We start from the raw sequence: 10,565 nt of genomic DNA, 5'->3' as shown, positions 1-10,565 counted from the left end.
ACGATGAGATACTGGACACAGTGGTACTGGTCACTGAGGTAGTGGGTACAAAAATACTGGACACTGTGATACTGGGCACTGAAGTACTGGACACTAGGTGCTGGACACTGTGATACTTGACATTGCGATACTGGACTCTGAGATACTGGGCACTGAGGTACTGGACACTGGGTACTGGACACTGAGGTACTGGACATCGAGATACTGGACACAGGGGTACTGAACACAGTGGTACTGGTCGCTGAGGTACTGGGTACAAAAATACTGGACACTGTGATACTGGACATTGCGATACTGGACTCTGAGATACTGGGCACTGAGGTACTGGACACTAGGTACTGGACACTGAGGTACTGGACATTGAGATACTGGACACTGAGGTACTGGAGACTTAGTACTGGACAATGGGGTACTGGATTCTTAGTACTAGACACTGGGGTACTGGATACTTAGTACTGGACAGTGAGGTATTGGGTACTTAGTACTAGACACTGGGGTATTGGATTCTTAGTACTGGACACTGGGGTACTGGATTCTTAGTACTGGACACTGATGTACTGGACACTAAGTACTGGACACTGAGGTACTGGATTCTTTGTAGTGGACACATAGGGAGTGGACACTGGGGTACTTGATACTTAGTACTGGACACTGATGTACTGGGCACTGAGGTACTTGACACTGATGTACTGGACACTAAGTACTGGACACTGAGGTACTGGATTCTTTGTAGTGGACACATAGGGAGTGGACACTGGGTACTTGATACTTAGTACTGGACACTGAGGTACTGGATACTTAGTACTGAACACCGAGGTACTGGACACCGAGGTACGGAACACTGAGGTACTGGATAAAGGGTACTGCCCAGCTAACACACGACGTTGTCACAACGTTGTGGAAAGGTTGTGGATTGGTAACGTCGTGATATTACGTTGTCACAACGTTGTTATAACGTCAACGTACAACGTTATTTCACAACGTTATAACAACGTTGCACATTCACGTTGTGAAAACGTTGTGCATTGGACATCACACAACGTTTTGTAGCTACGTTTCTGAAACGTCGGTGAAACGTTATAGAGTTTGCTTCTCGATAGTCATAAAGGAATAGAACTGCTTTATCAAAATCAACACGAATTTGTCAGAATACCAAGGCATTAATGCATTACCTTTCTATATATTCGGCATTTAAATTCTCATCTCTTAATACTAAAATTTCCTGAACGTAATTGCGTATCTCTATGACAACGTTATTCCACAACGTAACAACAACGTTGCAAATTAACGTTGTGATAACGTTGTGCGTTGGACATTACAACACTTTTTGTAAATGATGTTTAGGAAACCACTTGTAGATCTACCATCTCTTAGTTTTATTTTTTTTAAATATATATATATCTATAACGAAGTTTTCTGTCTACTAAATGTTGTCACAAGCAATATTACAGTTAAAAACAATTGCGCCCATTTTTAGCGGCGTGAGAGCGACTGCTGAAAAGTTTAGCCTGTTGCCTCGTGAAGTGACGTCAGAATGACGTCACATTGTCGCGCAAGATTTGTTGTCACCAGCCATCTTAGTTCAAGCTCACTCTAGACATATATTAGAAGTCTACAACCAAGAGATTGTGCAGCAACTAGAACTGGACAGATGATCTGTGAATTCGGATGAGGTAAGTAAATTTTTCAGAAGCAGCCTCCGCTTGTTGATATGTTTCTGTACATGCAGATCGTCAAATGATTTAAATGTATCGTATTATTCAGAAGTGGCGGGGTTAGAATGCAGTTTGCCGGTCTCTATCAATGAACGTCAGTGTTGATATCAATATTTAATACACAGAACATGATGTATATAGAGGTGAAGGAGGCCCAAGACTTTTTTCCATATTATTATTTTATGGATACCAAGGGTAATTACCAAGGGCAAGCAGTATATGTTTGACCAGAATTCAGTCTGGCGGCGTTTTGTGGCCGTCAATGGCGTCATATTATGTTCGGGTTTCGATCGTAAACGTGTAGGTCTGTAAATAGGCCTAACTTATGCAACGCCTACTGACCACTGACAATTATCGCCATTTCTTCCGTGTTATTTCTGAAATCATTACTATTCAAAGTTTACTTGTACTAATCTTCGGACTTTGATTTTTGTGAAACAATGTGGCTCATTCAGGCCATGGGAAAGGTTTAGTAGATTTCTCTTATACAGCGAAGAGAGGGAATCAAAACAATGGAAGTATTTTCAGATCGACTCTCTGTAGGCTACTAGTTATAGCCTTAGTCTTAATGCGCTCAATGATGTTATGAAAAATTGTATTTTCGGGAAGAGATAGAAACACACTTGTTGTTTCCGAAAAGGCCTAATTAGCACTGACTGAAGTAGCGTAAATGTAGACCATCAGGTTGTTGGTGCTGTCTATACATTTTATTTTAGCAAGGCTCTTATCATGGTGTATTTTTATTATTTCCAAAAAAGAATCAATTCATCATTTTCCGATAACTAGATCTATGTCCCACTCCCTTCTAATGAAAACGAGCAAAAGTAAAACGAGTCTCTCGTCGCGCGCTATAACGGGGTGTTTGCGGTATTGTCATATTGGTGATGATAAGCTAGTCGATTGTCAAAAGTTAAATATCACCATATATTGTCAGTGAGTTGGTCATTGTTTGTTGATTATTAAGGTGAGATAGGTGTAGCCAATGTGCACCAATGAAAAATAAATTGGAATTGATAGCAACCCTATTCGTTCGTTTTTTTTTTATCTCCATATGTTGCCACGTAGGCTACCATACTAGGTCTACAGAATTATATTTAACGATATTGAACTGTATTATGTTAATAATCGTAGTAACAAATAAATTGCTGTTTCAACTTCGTCTGGTATTGTATAAGCTATTGCATTTTGTTAATTTTCCCATGTTTCTATCTTTGTAAATATTAGAACATAGATTCTATATAAATACCCTGGCATATTAATATGGAAAATATTAAGGTAAGTATTTAAAAAAAATAATCACAATTTTAATTAGGATAAATACCCAAAAGTGTTAACACTTTTATTCATAATTCATATTCAACATTCATGCTTCAAATATGGGAACTATTTATTTTATTTGGCAATATATATATTTTATTTTTTTTAGAAACTTGGCCAACATATTCACTGTGATGTACAGCAGAAAGGTAAAGTTACTGCTTTTGAATAACTACAGTTGATCTATTGACTGATAAAACTATTTGCCAATACTACCACCAGTTAAATCATACTCTAAGTAAATGTTATTTATCTATACAGTACTGGTTTATTTAAAAATGTGATACTTTGTGGTTTCTGTTTTTCTTTCAGGTGGAGAAACAGTATTGTGGGAGCACATTTGTTTAAAGTACATCACTGACAGAAAGGTATGTATGATGCAATAATGTATACAAACATCTTCAAGAATTAAAATTTAGATGATTCTTATTTAATTATACCCACAATCTAAAAGGGCGGGGGTATAAAGTTACATCAATGATTCAGTGTTAAAAGCTTTTCTGCCTATGTATGATCCTGTTTAAAGACTGACATCAGACATCAAAATATTATTTTGGGGAATGCAACCATTATTGTGTTATGTCAGAAATATGTCCCTTGCCTTGCCATTTTATTACATTTGTGTCATTTTTTATTCAGTTACCAAGGCTTAAGGAGAGACTATGGATACAGTTGAAGATCATCCCTGTGACTTTTCATTTGAGGACTGAAAAGGCTCCTCAGCCACTCAGCCCAAGTTCTGACTTGTCATTTAATAAATAAATAAAAGTCACCTCAACCAGAATTCTATTGTCATTTCGTTGCTGGGAAATGGATCTTAGGACATCAGATGCATAGACTATTCTGTTTGTCACAGTGTTGCTCTCAATGCTGAATGTATGGGGTAAGGCCAAGAAAATTTAAATGTTTCAATTTGTGCAGGGCTTATTGTTTGATGGTTATTAATTTGCAAATTCGTGGGAAAATCAAATATCTTTCAATTGTGTTGAAACATTTGTGAACAATTTGCACATAGCCTTGAAAACTGATTGGGAAAATAAATATTATATAACCAAATTGTACATGTAATTTAAAACATTTAGATTTTTATCTTGGCCGTATTTCAAACTCTGCCAAAAGAGTGCATTACATTGACTTGCTGTTTCATGGATAGGGTTAAAGTGAATTCAGTTTTCAGAATGTATTGCTTGGTACCTGATGTCTTAACTAGATTGGTACCTGATGTCTCAACTAGATTGGTACCTGATGTCTTAACTATAAGCTAGATTGGTACAAACTTTTCTGGCTGTTTAGGAGGTATTGAGGAATAAGACAGGCGTTAATCTACATGGACATTGCAACAACTGTAGTGTCGCCATATGTGTGCGATACCTACGTTGTCGCGACGTTTTGGATAAACGTTGTAGCAACGTAAAAAATGGATGTTGTGACAACGTCTTGATTTGGTTGTATTTTGGTTTACGCACAACGTTGTAGCAACCAATCTGGGAGTCTACAGAATTACGTTGTGACAACGTTACGTCACAACGTTGCAGCAACGAAAAGTCAACGTTGTAACAACGTTGTCACAACGTAGAATTGTTTGCTGGGTGGGCACTGAGCTACAGAGGCACTTGACACAGAGGTACTCGTCACTGAGGTACTGGACACCGAAGTACTGGACACAGGGGAACTGGACACTGCGGTGCCTGACAATGAGGTACAGAACACAGAAGTACCTGACGATGACGTTCTGGAAACTAGATACCGAACATTGAGTACTGGACACTGATATACTGGACACAGGGATGCTATATACTTAGGTACTGGATACAGGATACTGGCCATCGAGAAAATGGATATATATAGAAAACATATTCAAAGTTAAAAACTAACTTCTGATATTTTTAAAAGGATATAATCATACCCAGTACATTGAAACAAACTTGAAATAAAACCACCATCATTGCAGCACCACAACCACTACCACTACCATAACCACTATCGCCACCAATACTACTACTACTACTACTACTACTACTACTACTACTACTACTACTACCACAAATACTATTGAACCAATTGCTGTCAATAATGATACTAAGACCTAAAACAACATCATTTATGGAGTTGACGCAATTGAGGTTTAGAAAAGTTAAGTGTGAAGATTTCAGAACAATTCCACGTTGAGATTCATCTTAATGATTTGTCTGGTAGTGCTGTCACCAATTACGGTTGTCCGGTACCTCATTTATATCTCCATCTGAAATACACGTGGGATGATAACTACCTATACAACAACAAAAGCCATACAGAAGGTGGCCATTTGTGTTGCAGCACACACATACAAGCAACTTAACGCTGACAGTATCTGATCAATATTCATTACAAAATGACCACGCATTAAGGCTTTGTCATAGAACTGATAGCCGTCGACACTGTATGTGACATTTCTTTCTTAGCTTCTTTATATCCCTCATTTGTCCCCTGCCTATAAAACAGTCTAGAACAGATCTTGCGTTATGAGGAAATCTCAGAGGAGTCCGAAGAATCAATCAGTGTCTTGATAATAGCTATCCTTATAATACGTATAAAACTAATAGACTATCTTGATGTCGATTACTTTTGAAGTGTTGAGTTGACATATTTGAAAAGGGGACCAAGGTCTCGCTTCGATTATAATGTATATACAGGATTGCAGGTTGACGGTGCTTGATTGTAGACACCAAGATTGTAGACAACGGAATCTGCTTCAAATGATAGGGGAAACGTCTGTTGGATTCACATCAAACCTTCTTGTAATATGCTCTTTTGACCTCTCAGAGAGACCTGTCTGAAGTTTCTGTATCATGTATAGGTTTGAATATAAGATCTTGAAATATCCTGTGTAAAAATGATGACATGACATGACATGACATGACAACAACCACGACAGCGACAACGACAACAATTATACATATACATAGCGCTAATCTCCCACTCCCACTCCCACTCCCACTCCCTACTGTGCAGAGTATCAGTTTACATTTATATTGTAGAAGCGGCTCCCTGGGAAGGTGAAAGAACGGTACGTGTCCTGATACATAACTGAAAGGAGATTGTGGTGAAACGGAAAATCCGGAAATTGATATTCACCGAGTGTGTTGATGTAGTAGATACTACCGGGTATTCCCTCCCTCAAAACAGACACCAACAGATACGTCAAGACATAGGATATCGCCGACTACTTCCAGAAACAAGATACTACCAGGTACTTCACGCTACAGAGCACAACTGGATATTTCAAGACACAGGATGCCATTGGAAAATGTAAGCTACCAGATACTACCAAGTACTTCAGGATGCAGAATACTTCAGGATACTTCGAAACATAACGGCGACCTCATCATAAGAGTCACTAGCGGATTCTGGCAATAACAGAAAGAATCTATTACTTAAAGAAAATCTATACAAATACTCAGGAATACTTATAGTAAACGTAATACAACGCTTCAATAAACTTTCTCGATTACATGTTTTAAACAATATATAAACGACTCTCAACGAAAACATGCTTCAAAGAATTGATTATTGAAACGGGTTTTTCGCTACTATTTGCATACAGCAAGCTGTGGTATTATTATAAAGATAAAACATCACTCCTTAATATTTCCAAACTGTTTTAATTGTGTCCATATGTCCAAGTGTTCACTGATTGCTGATCTCTAAACGTGTACCTAAATAAAGGCCATACATATTACATTGTGAGAGCGTGAATTACTTTTTGCTTACGGAAATTGCACGTTAAGAAGCATCCTCAAATATGATATTGTAAATTTGCTATGTTTGATTCATGAAGCGCCAAACATCTATTTGATATTACACTTTAATTAATAAGGAGCCTCTCAATGATAGTAATCTTCTCTTTGTTAATATATTCGCATCTGTAATTTACACTCTGTGCATATAAAGCTAATTTCGACGCTTGTGGGCACATTCTGACACTGAATGATTGATGTTTGTTAACGACAAAAACAGCTTTATGGGTATGAGTGAACAAACAGGGGAACCTGTTTTATGTTTTGTACACTCTCGTTACATGTCGGGTTAGAATTGGTCCCCGGTACCGTTGTTTGCCATAAGAGGATCGGGTGGTCAGGCTCGGTGACTGGGTTGATAGGGTGATCAAACCAATGAAGATCCAGTCTTCAGCAACCCATGCTTGCCGTAAAAGGGCACTACGCTTGTCGTAAGAGGCGGCTAACGGGATCGGGTGGTCAGGCTCGCTGACTTATTTGATGCATGTCATCGTATCCGGTCTTACAGTTGGCTTATTGCTGTGTACGGCGTTAAACAGACAAACATACGAACGAACGAACAAATTAAGGGGCACGAGTGACACAAATTTTGATTTGTTTCTGTTATATATTGTATGTCAGCCATCAATATTTGTAAAACGTAACGCAAAATGCAATGAATCTTCTACTTCCATGCATATAAGTTCTGTACAAGTCAGTACAATCAAAACTGACCGTACAATATGAGGTGTGGTGGAAAGGGGTTTGACGTCGCCTTTATAACTATTCCACTGTTGGAGCGACGTGATGAATGTGCGTGTCGGTGTGACTGTTTGTTGCAGTCCGGACTTATGTCGTTTTCAAAATGCTAGTCCGTGATAAACCATGCCGAGGTTTTAACATGGATACCACACTCAGACGCATTGTACTGACTCCTAGTATTCTGTATCTGGAGTGAGTGAGTGAGTGGTTATGGTTTTACGCCGCTTTTAGCAATATTCCAGCAATATCACGATGGGGGACAGCAGAAATGGACTTCACACAGTGTTCCCATGTCGGAAATCGAACCCGGGTCTCGGCGTGACGAGCGAACGCTTTAACCACTAGGCTACCCGACCACCACTCTGTATCTGGAAGTATACGGTAGTATCATATATCTTGTGTGTCATAATTTGTGGGGGATATCCTGCATATCGTCGCATCTGTGCGTCTATTTTTGCGATAAACCCGCAAAATATCGCTGATTGCTGAACGTGGATCCAAATATATGCCATATATGGCAAAATGTGAAATTATTTAAAAATGCTTACAAACAGCATGTGGGTGCGTTTAGGAGATAGACATGACGCCGCTATTAACGATCATTCACGTTAAATCGGACGTGGCAGGTCAGTGTGGGAGGATAGATCAAACTGACGTCGAGTTTTAAAACCACGGTGAAAAGCCGATAAGCTCTTTAAAACCATCTATGTCTATATGATAGACTTCTTTTTAAAACACATCTTCTATGGACATGCAATTACGTTTCTACACATCTCGTTATAAAGTTTTGATAAGAAGGGAAGTTTTATTTTTCCGAACAATGAACCTAATCAATTGTAAGGACCACATTTTGATAAATCAAATCTGGTAAAGGTTTTCCTCTTCTCTTGTATGTACATTTGTCAAAGAAATATTTGTATTGTAAATGTTAGATTGACTTGTGAGAGCGTGAATTGATTATTCAATATTTTTACTTTTGGCTGACGGAAATTGCACATTAAGAAGCATCATTTGATTGATGAAGCGCCAACAAGGAAATTCGGTTTGATATTACACTCTAATTTTGAATCCAATCACAACGAGCTGTTCAACGGTAGTCATCTTCTCTCTATTAAACACTCACACTTGTAATTCACACTCTGTGGATTTTAAGTCTTATTCAGACGCTTGTGGGCACATTCTGACACTGAATAATTGATGTTTGTTAACGACAAAGACAGTGTTGTGGGTGTGAGTGAATAAATAGGGGAACCTGTTTTGTGTTATGTACACTCTCGTTACATGTCGGGTTAGAATTGGTCCCCGGTACCGTTGCTTGCCATAAGAGGATCGGGTGGTCAGGCTCGGTGACTGGGTTGCTAGGGTGATCAAACCAAAGAAGATCCGGGTCAGTCTTCAGCAACCCATGCATCTTAAGCCTCAGACGCTTGTGGGCACATTCTGACACTGAATAATTGACAAAAACACTGTTGTTGGTGTGAGTGAATAAATAGGGAAATCTCTTCCGTCTAATGTTCACTCCAAATATATGTTACTACAGTTTTGAACTATTTCTTCGAATATTCCTCAAATATTAAATCATACATGTTCTTTAATGTACATCAGTTGTATCAATGTATCAAGGGGCATCCCTATTTGGGATGCCAGGTTACAGTTGGCCCCTGGTACCTACATGTAAGCTGGTCTTAAGAGGATTGGGTGGTCAGACTCGGTGACTTGGTTGATAGGGTGTCATGGTTATCTCCCTTTAGTTAGACAGCCAGTTGTTAGACAGCCAGTTGTCAGACACTGAAGTAGGGGATTAATTAGGGCAGTACCCACAACAATGGTACAGTCCTACTCAGTGAACTAATTAGGCATGTCTCAAAGTTCATTGTTTGATCTTTCTCTACTTATTTTCTACTTATTTATTGATATAGTTATTTACTAGACTGCTACTCCAGTTGCATGTTGTACTCTGATTATAAGTTATTATGTTAATCCAATATGTAGTGTTTAATCTTTAAAACTTGTGGAAAATGAGGATCTTCTCAACTAGACTACTACTCAAGTTACACTTGCCCTTAGATGCTTGTTATAATAACATTCTTAATATAAAACAGTTAATCTTTAACTATCAATTTGTCAGTGTCTACTCAGTTTAACCAACTGTGATATAAATATCATTACTGGCAGATCATGGTAGCATTATCAGAATGGCTGGGTTAAGGAAAGTGGAATATATTATGTCACAGAGAGGCACACCTCAGATTCGTCTGGATGGATATCTCTACAACCGAAATCGAGAAAGACAGACCAGCACCCACTGGAGGTGTGTTATCAAGACCTGCACTGGTAGATGCACAACAAGTGACGACTTCCTCCGGAACCAGACTGAGCACAACCATCCACCAGAACCTGTCAACAAACTCTCAAGTTCCTCAGCACACTTCGAAAGGGCGCCCGTGAAGAAACAACCAAGATGCACTCCCTCTACAATGACCAGCTAGCACAAGAAGATGACAACGATGCCTTCCTTCTCCAGCGTCAGCGGTGCCCTTTACAGACAGTGCCGCAACACCATGCCTGCTCTTCCCGGGAATCTCTCAGATGTTGATCTTGTTAATGTTGATTTTATGAACGTTTATAAATAAGTACACCTGACTTAACATGTCTTTTTGTTTTGTTATATCTTGATGTTTAGCTATGGGTCATTCCATTATCAATCAAGGTAACAGCATTGCACTTTGTTGTGCACTCAACCAGAAAAGTTGTTATTTTAAGGTGTCTAACAAATGGCTGTCTAACTAATGGGAGGACACCGGTGTCATCGTACCCCATCGATGTGGTTCGATGCTCACAATATCGATCACAGGATTGTCTGGTTCAGACTCGTTTATTTACAGGTAGTCATATAGCTGGATTATTGCCGTGGGCGGCTTTCAACAACAAACAAACAAACAAACATACGGAGGAACAAAATTTTATGAAGGGGCACACGTGGACTACTGGCGCCCAATGCGCCCAGATTCAATGT

This window comes from Haliotis cracherodii, unplaced genomic scaffold (genome assembly GCF_022045235.1).
Source record: "Haliotis cracherodii isolate W230 unplaced genomic scaffold, xgHalCrac1.p SCAF_6, whole genome shotgun sequence".
NCBI lineage: Eukaryota > Metazoa > Mollusca > Gastropoda > Lepetellida > Haliotidae > Haliotis > Haliotis cracherodii.
Note: the sequence above shows the minus strand (reverse complement) of the source record.